We start from the raw sequence: 14,558 nt of genomic DNA on the forward strand, positions 1-14,558 counted from the left end.
CTTATTCTAATAAAATCTTGAAACATTATATCTTTCATGGAACAAAGATCTTTATTTGGGAGTCATTGATGGGATATAATTCACAGCAACGTTAAACCGAATTAAGTGACCCGTGCAACTAATAAAGACACATACCTTAGGGGAACCAACTAAAGAAAAACCCCCCACTTACCCCTCCTATGCCCAATATACTAACTTCCCTCGCACATAAAGATCAGCAACGGTTCATATAATTCGACGAGCTATTGCACGAACGATTTTCATCTCTCTCTCTCTCTCTCTTTCATTCCACATCTTTCGACTTTAAGAAAGAGTGAGAGAGATGGTAAGTAAGTAAGCTTAATTGGAAGACGAGAAATTAAGATAGTTCGTTGAGACTGATAAAGTTGGTGAAATAAAAGGGCCGTTTCTTCGGTTCACCGGTCAATGAAAAAGGCTGACTCACCAACATTCACCAGACAACTCGCACAAACTTTAGCATTTCGATCGATACTATCACTCTATATGTTCCTCTATCTCTCTCATTCTCATCTATCCCGTTAATTCTCAGCTCGATTATTCTTTGAGAGAGAATAATAATGAAAAGAAAAAGGAAAAAGAAAAATTAAAGAGAGTTCGGGAAAGGAGGGGGAAGGGGGGAGGGGAGGGGGGTAAAAAGCAAGAGGGAAAGCATCGGTAGGAAGGAGAACCAGTCATTCCTTGATTCTCATAACTTTTCCACGTGGATGACGTTTTTTCTACATTCGAATAATATGCTGAAAGTTCAACTCCTATTCCATTCTTTTATTTTCCCCTTTTTATTATCATTTATTTTTTTTTTTTTTTTTTTTTTTTTTTCTTTAATACGTCAACTACGACCTAGCGAAAGAAAAAGAAGAAGAAGAAGAAGAAGAAAAGGAATAAGAAAAAGAAAAGGGCAAAATAAAATTTGAAAAAAAAAAAAAAAAAAGAAAAAAGAGAAAAAGTTCTCAGACGAGTCGTCCTAGGGACGATTTTGTTTCCCAGTTCTTTAGATTTCCCTTCGTTCTATTTTCTCTTTTTTTTTTTTTTTGGATTCTTTTTCATCTTTATTATCGCCCAGCGTAGCGTAAAGCACGCATCCTTCTTTCTTCCTCCCTCCCGCGCCACCCCCCCCTCCTCGTCTGCCTCTACCACTTTCTCCCTTAAACTTTCTAGTGCATTGCCTTTTCGTAATCACCCTTCCCCCCCCCAACCCCACCGAAAACGTCTGGCAACGTTGAAGTTTAACTCTGGACCACTCTTGGTACCCCAACCCCCAACCTCCCCCCCCCGGAGTCAGGAGTTTGATCCCAAGAAAACACCGCGCGTATATTTCTAGACTTTTACCTTGAACGAGAGATAATGAAGAGAAAGAAAAAAATGAAAGTAGAAATGAAAAAAAGAAAGAGAGAAAGAGAGAGAGAATGAAGGGACGGTAGTAACTGGAATAAGGGTTCGAGGATTCTGTACATTCCGGAAATAAAGAAGAAACGCATCTACTTGGCCGATACTCCAACGTGGAATTACTCAGGGATAAAAAGATCCCATAAAGTCAACGCAAACTTTGGACCAGCTTTACGTACCCGCACACATTGCGTACAAACACACACACACACATTTATATATATATATGTAAACAGACACAGATATATACACATGTGTATGTATTTTTGGAATATACGTATATATACATGATAAAAAGTTAAAGAAAAAGAATGGAAAAGGAGAGGTGGTAAGAGAAAAACTTGATGGGTGGTGGATTACACATATCTATGTGTAAGTCTACTTTTGTATAAATGTGTGTATTCGTAAAGTATATTTGTACTATAACCGAGCTCTCTAAAACCTCTCGACTCGTACCACCTTTCCACTTCTCCAATTCAACCCTTTCATCTATGATTCTTCCTGTCTCTAACTTTCTCTCTCTCTCTCTCTCTCTCTCTCTCTCTCTCTTTCTCATTGTTTTTTTTTTCTTTTAACATTAACTCGGACTATTTCTTTGTCACTACCGTTTATTCTTTTACCGAATCTTCACGCAAAAAAAAACGAGTAATAAACAATGATTTATACGATTCTTAAAAAATATCGTGTCACTTGATTTTTGCGAAATGTTTTTCAATTGATTTGTATGTTTTTCAAAAAAGCGTGAATTAAATCAAATTTTTGTGATTTATATTTTATAATTTGTTATGAATTATTTAATGAGATTGATTTAAAAAATGTTTAAACGAAGTAATACTTTTAATTTATTGTATTTTAATGTTTTATCTATCGTAATTTAATTAATAAAGATTAGTCTTATATTAAATAATTTTTAATTGATTCAAGACAATATTCATTTACTGCAGCTAAAACGAGTATTAAAGAAAAAATTAAATTGAATAATTATTTTACTGCTTCGCATTCTGATTTTGTGAAGTTTTCTGTAACATTTCTATATTTTTGTCATAGTATCTATCATATGTAAATAAATTCAAACATATTTTACATTAATTAAATCGCAATCGATTAATTAATTAAATTAATTTACTTTACCATGCGTTAGAGATTGGACGAGTATTTAACGATAAATTAATAATCTAATGATCACCTAAATATTTTGTATTTGGATCTTCTCAAACTATATTTTTCTTTTATACAACATCCATCCTATATGTCAATTAAATCAAACATTTTTAACAATTAATAATATAATATCCTATAATTAATAAAATAATTGAAAATAATTAACGAATAATAATCCTATCATTATTTCAACAATATTAAATAATCGTATTTCGAATAATAATCGAACAAAGTAAAGGACATTTTTGAGGGGGGAATTTTCGCAAAAGAATTTCGCATCTTTGACTTTATCAGTCAGGTTACACGCGTGAACGTGCTTCCTTTTGTCGGTAACTCGACTTTGCGAGGAAAAAAAAGACCAAAAGGGAGGGGGAAGAACGAATGAACGAAAGAAAGAAAGAAAGAGAAAGAAGAGTGGAGGTGCACATACAATGGAAGAAAAGCATGCCTCTGGGGAGTGGAAAGAAAGCGGGGAAAGGGGAAACAAGGGGGGATGAAAGAGAGAAAGAGAGAGAAAGAGAAAGCAGGTATACCTCATCCCCATATCGTGAAATGGCTTTGGAGTTTGGTAGAAACCACGATTGTGCTTGTGGAAAGGGCGCGAATGGATGGTAAGGGCTGCGTAGGGGATCGGACACAAAATAGAAAAAGACAGAACGATAAAGAGAAAGAAAGAGAAAGAGGAACATTTACATACATACCGCAGTCAGGCTTACGTTTTGTTTCTACCTTTCTAAAGGGAAGACATTTCAAATTCAAAATGATAAGTGAAAACAAATTTCTTTCCGTTTATCCGGAAATTTAAATAATAATTATGATAATTATTCAATGCGTGCTCGTTTCACTGTTTTCATATTTCTTTTATTAATTTATATCTCATTTTAATTATTATATATTTCCATTTTTTTTCTTTTATTATAAATTTAATTATGTTGTTTTATTTTGAAAATATTTTTTATTCAATATTTTGTTATTTAGGTGATACTATTTAAATAGATTTTATTATCATATGGTCAAATGGTCTAATATCACAAAACATTGATTACTATTTTAAAATTTTCACGAATAAGATAATTAGTATAATTTTTGTCTTGATTATATAGGAAATTGTTAGTTTATTATTTTGAATATATTCTTCTATTTAATTTAATTATATCACTGGTGCTATTTTATTGAATTTTATTATAGTCAAACATTTATTATTTAAACGTGTTAAATTTGGCGGTAATCAATGCGTCAGTGTATTGTAGATGGCGCATTTCTTCTAGGAATATTTAGTGATAATATGAGTGATTCCCCTTTGAGACATTACAACGTATTACATTCATAAGAATCGTTTCCTAAAAAACTTCCTAAATTCCAACAACCTTCGCGTGTACGATCCAAAGAAACTTTCTAACAAAATGTCATAAAGTATTGATTGATATATCAATATTATCACGAATAAAATAACAAGAATAATATTATCCCGATTTTAGGAAATTCTTAAATAATTATTATGATAGAATATTCTGAAAAAAAATATTTTTTTATTTTAACATTATTGTGTCACGAAACATAAATTAATATTTTATTAATATATCTATATATTCGAAATATAATTATGATTGTTGAAAAATTATTCTCCACCAAGATAATCGAAAAATATTTCATAGAATCGAAATAAAATATGAATTTTGTTTTATCCAAGCAGACAACGTGGTAGTTGTCTTCGTTGAGGACACAATCGCTGAACAGAGCCGACTGGTTTCTGACATCCTTTGTGGTGTTTATTAAGCGAATCTTCCGACCGGAAGATCGTTGCAGTTGTGCGTCAAGCGGTTATGTCGACCGTAAGATCGCATGCTTCTCTTGAAGGTCACGTACGGTGTCTATCTTCAGTTAGGGTCACCGCACTGTTTACGCTCGGAGAAATTTCTAATTTTCGGTCACAAGCAAGAGAGAGAGAGAGAGAGAAAAAAAGAGAAAGAAAGAGATGTATGCAACATTACAGAAATACGAAGCTGATATTTTCTTAAGTTAATTATTCACCTGTTAACTAAACTATTCTCTATTTTGTTAATTCAAAGAAAATTAAAAAAGAAAAGAACAATTATTTAACTTATCAATTGTGGAATAAAAAGAAATTAAAATTCTTTCTCACTTAATAAATATTTCGAAAAATATGAATTTGTTATTCTTCTTTTCTTTCGAAAAAAAAAAAACTATAATAAATTTGTATAGGATCTTTTTTTCTATAATTTTTAATTTATTTTTTGAGTAATTGTATAATTAATATGAAACACTGCAATATCCCAGCAAGTAAATAATTCTACTTATCCAAAATCAACGAATATATAAAAAAGAGAAAAAATTTTTATTCTTTTATTTAAAGAAATATTTTTTTTTTTAAAGTCATAATAAAAATAAAATTTTTCAAATTTTATATACAAGTTTCTTAGTTCCTCTATATTAGACGCCATATTTTTAATCCTCCATTTTGGATATTATCTACACTTTTTACTCCTAACCTCAAAACCACTTAAACTTCAACGTAACAAACTATTAACTATATCGTGTTTTAATGCAAATATCAATGAAAAGATAAGAACAGTAATTGAACGTATGAAAAATTAGTAAACTGATATGTGTCATATTAAAGACAATAAAAATAAGTAAAACGATTCCTTTTGAATAATAAATCTTTTGTTGAATCCATCAGAGTCGTTAATAGAAGAAAAAGGGTCTAATTAAAGTGTGTGAAGATATAAAGTAATAGAAAGGGAAACTCAGTGAGAATAAACGACTATCCAGAAAATTCGACTTGCTGGTACTCTGTTGGTGTTGATGCTGGTGCTGGTGCTGGTGAACTCGAACTGCAGCCGGTGTGCTGCAGTCGGTGACGATCAAATTTCAGCGGTCGAGCCGTTCGTCTCTCGATTCACTGGCCCAGAAGGTGTGAAACGAATTAAACGCGGGTGGCAGAATTCTCTATTTCTCTTTCCCTTTCTCTCACATTCTGTCTGTGTCTCATTCTCCTTCTATTTTCAACAGCTTTCAACTCTCACTCTCACTCTCTCACTCTCTTTCCTCTCTTTCCCTGTTTGCTGCTTTCGAGCATGAAAGAGCAAAAGAGAACAAGAGAGTGGCAGAAAGAAAAAGAGGGAATATGTATACGATGGAGAACGAACAATGAACATGGGATACTCGAGACAGAAAATATGGGCGGTCGAGGAGGAGGACAGGCAGGCTCGTGGATCAGCAGATGATTACGAGGTCATAAATTCTACCAGGTTCCACCGCATCGTCGGCGGTCCTCTGCACTGTATCACGTCGATTACATACTGAAAAAGTGCCTCATATTCTTCTGACAACCTATACCTCTTCCTATGTTTATTAATTGAAAAATTATTATGAATGCATACCTATTCCTACCTGACTAACTTGTATCTCTTTCATATATTTCTTGTTTTTTCCAATTTTTTATCATGTATCAACCTCTACTCTTATCGTTTCTTTTCGTTCGATTTCATGTTTATTATTATTAAGAAAGATTTTAGCTCGTTATTTTTTTATATATTATATTTTATATTTATTTATCAATTATTCGTACATATTTATAATGCATAAAGAGTAAATTTAATTAAATGATTTATACGTTCGTACAACCTAACATTAGATGGTTGTAGAATTTCTGCCTTATTTTCTTATCGTATTTATCAATAATTAGAATTTAGCAAAGACATTTATTTAATTTATCAAATAAAAAAAATTATCTTAACATTCATTCTAAATAGACACTTTGTTTATTTTCGAATAAACAAATTATTTTACTTTTTCGAGGCAAAAAATTTGACACAGTACCGGAAAATAATTATACACACACACACAATGACCCAATTTAATACTAATCTTTATATATTATTTACTTTATTATTGAATTTAATTTAGTAAAACCGTTTTAAATAATAAATCATCAATCTGGGTATTGAATTCATCTTACAAGTATGAGAATCCAAATTTCGCAGTAATACTTTTGGATAGGACTTAAAACATGTTTAGGAAATTCGAAAACGAGATTTCACATAATCGTTATCCCTCTTTCTCTCTCTCTCTCACACACACAGTTGGAGAATAGTACGATAGGATTCAGCGGCGATGCGTGATACACCGTCGATCGTTCGTTCCATCGGGATATTCGATTCGCCTGGAATTATCCGTGAGTAAGGACATTAAAGGATTAGGGTGAAAATCCCCGAAATTATTAGGCGATATCCAAGTGGAAAATAGAGCACGTTTTCGGAAACGCTGACTGGCCACTGGCTGATGCAGATCGTCCATCTGTCCCTCGGGACTCTGTCGGTTCGGTGCCTATGTAATAAAAGGGTCGACGAGACGATATATATATATATATATATATGTATATGAGTGAGTGAGAGAGAGAATAAGAGATAGTCTCGGTAGAGGGAGAATAGGGTTTGCTATCTCGAAATGGTGTGTCGAGAACGGATGAAAAGGGGTATTGTGCGTATAATCGCACTAACAGCTCGGGGAAACAAATAACTTCGATGATTTATCGAATCCTTCTTCCGGTACAATTTACATGAGCACTTGTTCATCTTTGAATCGATAAAAAAAAACATAGTACAGAGTAAATCCTTCTCTATCGTACGATACAAATATTACTTTACATTTAAATTCATCTATTTCGTCTATACAAATTCGATATTTTTGTTTGTTTTTGTTTTAAGGTATTATTTCGACCGTTTTGAAAAAGTGTGAAAACGTATAAAGGTCCTTTTCATTTTATTATTTCGATAAAATTTTATAAATCACGTACGAATTTATTACAAAAAAGAAATAAAAAAAAAACAACTAACTTCCTAAGCTTCAATTCGACGTGATTTACTATTTACGTCAATCAACTAAATAGATCGTACATTTAATCAGATTAATCGTTGAATTTAATCGATAAGAAAACAAGGTAGAAGAGAATTTAAACAAAAAAAAAAAGTACCGTATGATTTGAGGATCAAGATGTTATCTGATGAATCCGATCATTCGAGCAATATCATAAAGTGAATCGAGTTATGTAATATTCTATATAGCGATTACTATTGAAATTCTACCTTGCAATATCAGCTATCTTACGGATATCTATCTATCTATCTATCTATCTATCTTTCTTTTTATTCTTTCTTTCATTCCTTATTTCCTTGAAGCTCTCATGACCGTTGTCGTTACAAAGATCGGATGAAAGATTCATCAGACGATCGAAAGCCAATCCGAGCATCCGAGGATTTATTCCATGGAAATATTCTGATGGGACGGTGTATATAAATACTTTCTTTCTTGTATTATAGAAACGTCAACGAGAGAAATTGTTTCAATATATATTTCGTATCCAAGAAATATTTTCCATATAGGGTGTCCTGAAAATTATTTTTAATTAATAAGAAAAACAAAGCTCTACAAATCAATACTATTAAATGTTACTTTTCTTATCTGTTGCACCAATACGAAATATTATTTTAAACTAGTTGTTTCTCTCGTCCAAAAATAAAATTATTAATAAATAGGTTCCCTACGATACCTATTTATTAATTATTTTAAACGAATTAATTTCAACGTGTAATCATGTGCAATGCATTAAGAAAAATTTCGTTGTGATTATTGAATTAATAAATTAGTAAGAAAAATCAGATTGATTTAATCTTATTTAAAAGAATCATCGAACAAATGTTTAAACCATGCATACGGCCGTATTAGCAGATTTTAGATGCATAGGCATTATCGTTGGAACATTGATAACATTTCTTGGACGTTACGTAAACGTCGTTACGCTCGGCCGACCAAGCAAGGTCCGTATTCAGACTCTCTCATAATGGAATTCGATAAATGGCGTGCCATGCTAAATGCTGTTTGACTGCACGCCCATAATTGGAGTTCGGAAGCAAATTCAACACCGATTTCAATCTTTTCAAAATCTTAGATAATATTTGTAAACTTTAGTAACTATATAATGTAAGTTTAATTATTATTATTATTATTATTATAATTATTGTTATTAATTAATAATATATTTATTCATTATTTATTATTTATGATCTTGTGTGCTTAAATAATTATTATTCAACAAGATTAATAATCATTCGTTATTTATTATGTAAAAAAAGAATAGAAATATGGATCAATAAAGTAATTGCTTGCAAATAAAATGTTTGAATTTTATGTGAGAAAGTAATGATTTTATTATTATTATTATTTAACAATATTTTATATTAATTTCCAATAATACACGACATTTATGATCTTTTATTAATTTTAACAGCCCATAATACGACTATTTGTAATAATAAAAAGGTAATTAATATATATCTGATCGCGTAAAATAAATTTCCGATAATAAAAATTCAATCCATAATTACTATATTACAAATAAATATATTTGTATGTTTTTATAAATTAAATAAAAATAGGAATATGATAAACGATGAATAAAACGTAGTTTATCGTAGAAAATAACGTACGATTGAAAAGAAAATCGTAGTAAAACTACGATAAAAATTCGTTGTAAGATTCTCAAAGAAATTTACATGTCTTTTTCGTGATTTTTATTTCGAGAAAGAAAACGAAAACGTGATTTACAGATAAACAAATTTAACCGATACCCACGTTAACGTGATCGTTTTACGTGTAGATGTTAAAATGGTTTAAGGCTTATGGTAAACGATCGCATAACTTTATTCTACGTGAATCAAATAATTTATTCAATATTTTTTAAATTAATTGAAAATTTGAGAAGTATGATGAATAAAAATCAAACTTCCTTTTTATCGAACAATATTTTTGTATTCGAATGTTGTAATTGTTTTATATATATATATTTTTTTTATCTTTTTTCAATTAAAAATTGCAGAAATATGATGAATAAAAATCAAACCTTTGTGTTCTATCGAACATTTTTATTTTCTTCGAATTTTGTTCTACTCTAGTACAACAATTTGTATTATATATTAACCTTTTATTTTTCTCAATTATTTGCAATTGTTTCATTTGATATTCAATATGAAACGAATGAAAAGTTTATTTATATTTACTGACGAAAGGATAAAAAAATAGGATGAAAATACGAACATGCAATCGTAATAAGTAATAATGTTCAGAAATCGACATCGTGTATACATATATGTACGTATGTGTGTGTAATAGAGAGAGAGAGAGAGAGAGAAAGAGAAAGAAGAAAAATAGAAAATTGGAAAATCATTGGAAAATCGAAGTTGGTATTATGGAATGATCGAGAAAATGGTTGTTGCAGCTAGCTTCTATCGGCATTGTGAAATGCTTCAGCTAGATTCGATGGAAAGCAGAATTCTCTGTGGCATCGTGTAGATATTTGCGAAGGTCGAAAAGGAAGAAGAGAGAAAGAGAAAGGAAGAGAGAGGGAAAGGTAGATAAAAAAGGGTTTTGTGACGATAGTATGTATTGTATGTATGTGTGCGAAAGAGAGAGAGAGAGAAAGAGTAGACGTTGGAAATCGAAGGTAAAAAAAAAAAAAAAACAAAACTGTAAAATAAATTGCGCTGGCAGAAGGACAGTTCTACCATTATCGGGGTGGCGCATTTGTTTTACGGTAAAATCCGATAGCCATCAGCCTCTCTCTCTCTCTCTTTCTCTTACTCTTTCTCTTTGAAAAGAAGGATGGAGAAATTGCGAAGGGTTTGAGAAAAAAATAGAATGAAAGAGAGAAAAAGAAAGTACGCGAATGGTGTAATTACGAAATTTAAAGAGAACAACTCTGGTCGATAATAGAAGAAAATAAAGTTTTATCTTTCATTGCTCTTATTTTTCAAATTTGTAATATAAAAAAAAAGAAAAAAAGACAAGAAAAGAAATAAATAAAATAATATTTATTTAACCCTTTTTAAATATACGTTTTATCATTTCTTTCTGTTGAATTGTATTAACTTAAAAAAAAAAACTAAAGAATAAAAATAATTAGATAATAAAAATGTGTAAATTAAACGACATTAATTTTTTGATGTCGATAATATCAAAATAAAATTGATCGTGTTATAGATTATTCTAAATACGTTCAGGGTGTTCTTCGTTTGTCAAAAAGAAAAAAACAAAGTATAATTATTTCAAACGCGATAATATCGTTTTTATATGCTCATTTAAAAGAAATAAAAATATAAATAGAAGTAAGTATATATATATACGTATATACAAGAATATAGATAAAAATATAAGATGAAAAAGGTTTTGAAGTAATCGATCGGATGATCTTGAAACGAGACGCGTTAACGAGATCCTTTCCTGGACGAAACCCAAACATTAATGGACTAAAATTGATCGATAGATCGACATGCTTGATCCTTTCTCTCTTTCCATCTCACACACACACACACACACACATACACACATACATATATACACCTTTCATAAATTAACGAGCCTTTGCTTTCAATAAAGTAGACGCATTGACGAGATCGGCATGAATTTAACGCACGCATGCACCGATCAAGACCAATAATTTAATCCCTACATTATTCAGGTAGTATGAATACTAAAGAGGTTAGGTTACGCCATTATGCTACTTTCTTTACGTTCTTACATAGTTATACTTCTTGTTTCTTTCTTTCTTTTTCTTCTTCCTTCTTTTTTCTCTTCTTATCTATTTTTTCTAATTTTCATTCTCGGCCCTTATATCGTACGTTAGAATTTCTTTCCTTTCCTTTCAAGATCGAAAGTAATTTGCCGACACATGCAGGAGTCTTCAAATTATATTGCCGCCGCCATTCATCATGAATCTCTTCTTCGCAGGTGCCGGTGCATCATCGATTTAAGATATCTTTTAACACACATACAGTTACTCACAAAAATATTTTCAACGATTTAACTCGATTTTTCATTTCATATTTTCGACGTTTATAAATAATCCTGGTTAAGTTTTCTTTTTTTTGTAATAGCTCATTTATTAATTTTGGTAAATATGTATGATTTGTATCATTCATTTATAAAATACGTAACAGAATTAAGACGTAATCTCACAATTTTTTTATGATATTCATTAACAATATTATAATCAAGAATCTTTACTTAAAAATAATAATAATTTACTTTGAAGTATTTTTACAAAACAAAAACAACAATAAGTAAAAGTATTCTGCAAAGTTTTTTTTATTAAAACATGTTCTTAAACAAAATAATTACGCTAGGAATTATTATAAATTTATTTAGAAAATATTAAATTACATTAAATAAGTGATGAATAAACAATTTCCTAAAAATGTGACATTATTTCGTTAAATAATTATTATTATATAACACATACGTTAATTGTTAAAAATAAATTTTATACGTTTATCAAGATTAATAAATAAACCATAACTTAAAACAATAACCTGGTTAATAAAATTCAAAACAACAGAAATATAAAGTCATACTGGAGTGACTGAAAATTCAATCAAAAACGTGACACGAATAATAATTGTTATCATACAATATATATAAACTAGTAAAATAAACTATACACGTTTATCAAGATACCTAAATGAATTATTACAAAAAAACAATAATCACATTGATTGCTTCTTAAACAATTTAAAATACGAAACGATACAAAGTTGATTATACTTCAGTGTCGATCAAAATTTTTGGGAATCACTGTACAACACATACCACAAACAAACATACATACACACGTGATAATCTCTCTCTCTCTCTCTCTCTCTCTCTTTCCCTCTCTTTAATTCTTGACTCGACTAAAGGTCTAGTTGTACTACGCAATCTTCGTTTCTTTCAATCGATTATCTCTTATAACTAACAACGAAGATACCCAATGTGAACGCCCAAGAACTTCTCTCAACTGGTAAAATCTTCCAAGAGATCTCGAATCAAGTAGGGTACGACTGAGGGAATACGAGGACGAAGAAGGGTTCGTTGAAGAAAAAGATCTTACGTCAATTCGTTTCTAGACCTTTCTCGAGCTTCGACATCCAGAGCGTGGGCCGATAATTGACACGAGGTGGATAGCACGATTCGATCGTAACCCAGGATTACCGTCAATTAACGTCCGCGTTATTTATCACCAAACTCAGATAATCATTTTATAATGACGCGATGTATTTTAACTTTTAAACTCGCATCTATATACCAACAAATTTAAATAACTTTTTGATGAATCAAAATCTTTTAATACGTTCGTGTTTAAATATAAGATCGTTGGATTATTTTTCATTCTCTCTTTTGATGGAATATAAAGTTCATATTGAAAAGAAATCTAAGATATCTTTGTATCACTTTTTATATTAAAATGATCGTTGTTTTGAGTTATAAAAATATTATAACAAAACATCAATTTTTTAATTCAATTATTTGGACATAGACTTCAAAACCAAGCAATGAGACTTCATGAATGCATCATGAATTATTTCGTAATTAAATATTTTAAGAATAAGATCAATTAACGACACTTTGTTCACGACAAAAAATTCTTATTAAAAAAAACAAAAAATATAGAATTTTTTAGAAAAATCAATGAATGCATCATGAATTATTTCGTAATTAAATATGTTAAGAATAAGATCAATTAACGACACTTTCTTCACGATCAAAGTTCTTATTAAAAAACCAAAAAATATATTATTTGTTAGAAAAATCAATGCAATAAAAAATATTCGATTAACAGAGTTAAGCATGAACAAATCAATTGGATAAAATTAAAGAAACTTTGGAAGACAAAGTCTTTTTGTAAACTTGATGGGGACAGCAGAAGTTTATCGTAATTCAGTGTCGTCAAAAATCTTAAAAGAGTAATACTTAGCCCCCGAATGCGAGTAGTTTCGTGCCGTTGGGCAGAAACATAAATTTAGTTAAAAGTGAATTTGCTGGAGTCTCGCGTATCACACCTTAAAGCGATTTGTCCAACTCACGCATGCAGAAACTCACGTACGCGTGTCCTACACAACAACTACGGGTACTTTTTTTTTTTTTATCAAAGACTTCTCTTTCTTCTGGTAGATTGCCAAAGGCAAGAAGAAGAAGAAGAAGGGAAAGTAACGCATCCCGAAAGTTAGATAAAAAAAAAAGAATAAGAAAGAATAAGAAAGTTGCGACTAATGAAGCTTGAAAACGGCAGGTTTGAAGTATCTTTTTCTTTTTTCTCTTTAAAACCCTTTCCCTTCTTCCCTTATTTCTCTTTTTAGTATCTAAATTTACCAATTCTCCTTTCTCTTACTTCTAAACATTTCTATTCGATACCCAATTCCTTTTTTTTTGCTTTAGTATAATATAAGCTATTTCAAAAGTCTGCGTACTTGAATCGAAAAATTCGAAAATTAATTTTAACAAATATTCGAAATATCATTCGATCATATTTTGTTTTGCAATATTTTAAATATAATATAATATCTTGAAATAAAAAATTAAATATGATAATAATTTTATTTAATATAAATTATATTTTTTTTCTAGTTAAAGTTATTACTTTTAAGACATCCTGTATATCACCTTTTCTTTTTCACCCTATTTTACTGTCTCTCCCGTCTACGTTTAATCGTACGTATAACCAAACGTATATATATATACACACACACACACACACACACACACACACACACAAATATACAAGCTTAGAATTTTCATGTTCGACTTATTTCTTGGATCCTTCCACGTGCATTGACACGTGCGACTCTTGGCTCCGTCGTTTCCGCACTTCTTCTGTTGTCGGATTACTTTTTCTTTTTTCTTTTACTTGCTTTGTTACTTTTTTCTATTTTTTTTTTTTGATTTCTTCTTTGTCTTTTTCACGTAGAAGTGCTACCGAATCCGGAAGTTGTCTCTCCCAAGAGAGAAATTCCGAAAGTCTGTCGAGAAACGTTCGACTGCATCGAGAAACTCTATATGTGTGTGTGTGTGTATTGAAGAGGCCTCCTCACTGAGTGTGAAATACCCTATGCGCACGCATTCCATCTCTCTCAAAGGATCTATTTTCGTGCGCGCGTGTAATT

General features: G+C 30.6%; 1 protein-coding gene across 1 annotated transcript in view; it reads left to right on the forward strand.

Annotated features, from left to right (window-relative positions):
- Nucleotides 1–14,558, forward strand: part of LOC106788347 (GATA zinc finger domain-containing protein 10-like) — a 375,811-nt gene that overhangs the window by 299,575 nt on the left and 61,678 nt on the right. The window lies entirely within an intron of this gene.

This window comes from Polistes canadensis, unplaced genomic scaffold, assembly GCF_001313835.1.
Source record: "Polistes canadensis isolate GaletaPanama2010 unplaced genomic scaffold, ASM131383v1 scaffold_136, whole genome shotgun sequence".
NCBI classification, from domain to species: domain Eukaryota; kingdom Metazoa; phylum Arthropoda; class Insecta; order Hymenoptera; family Vespidae; genus Polistes; species Polistes canadensis.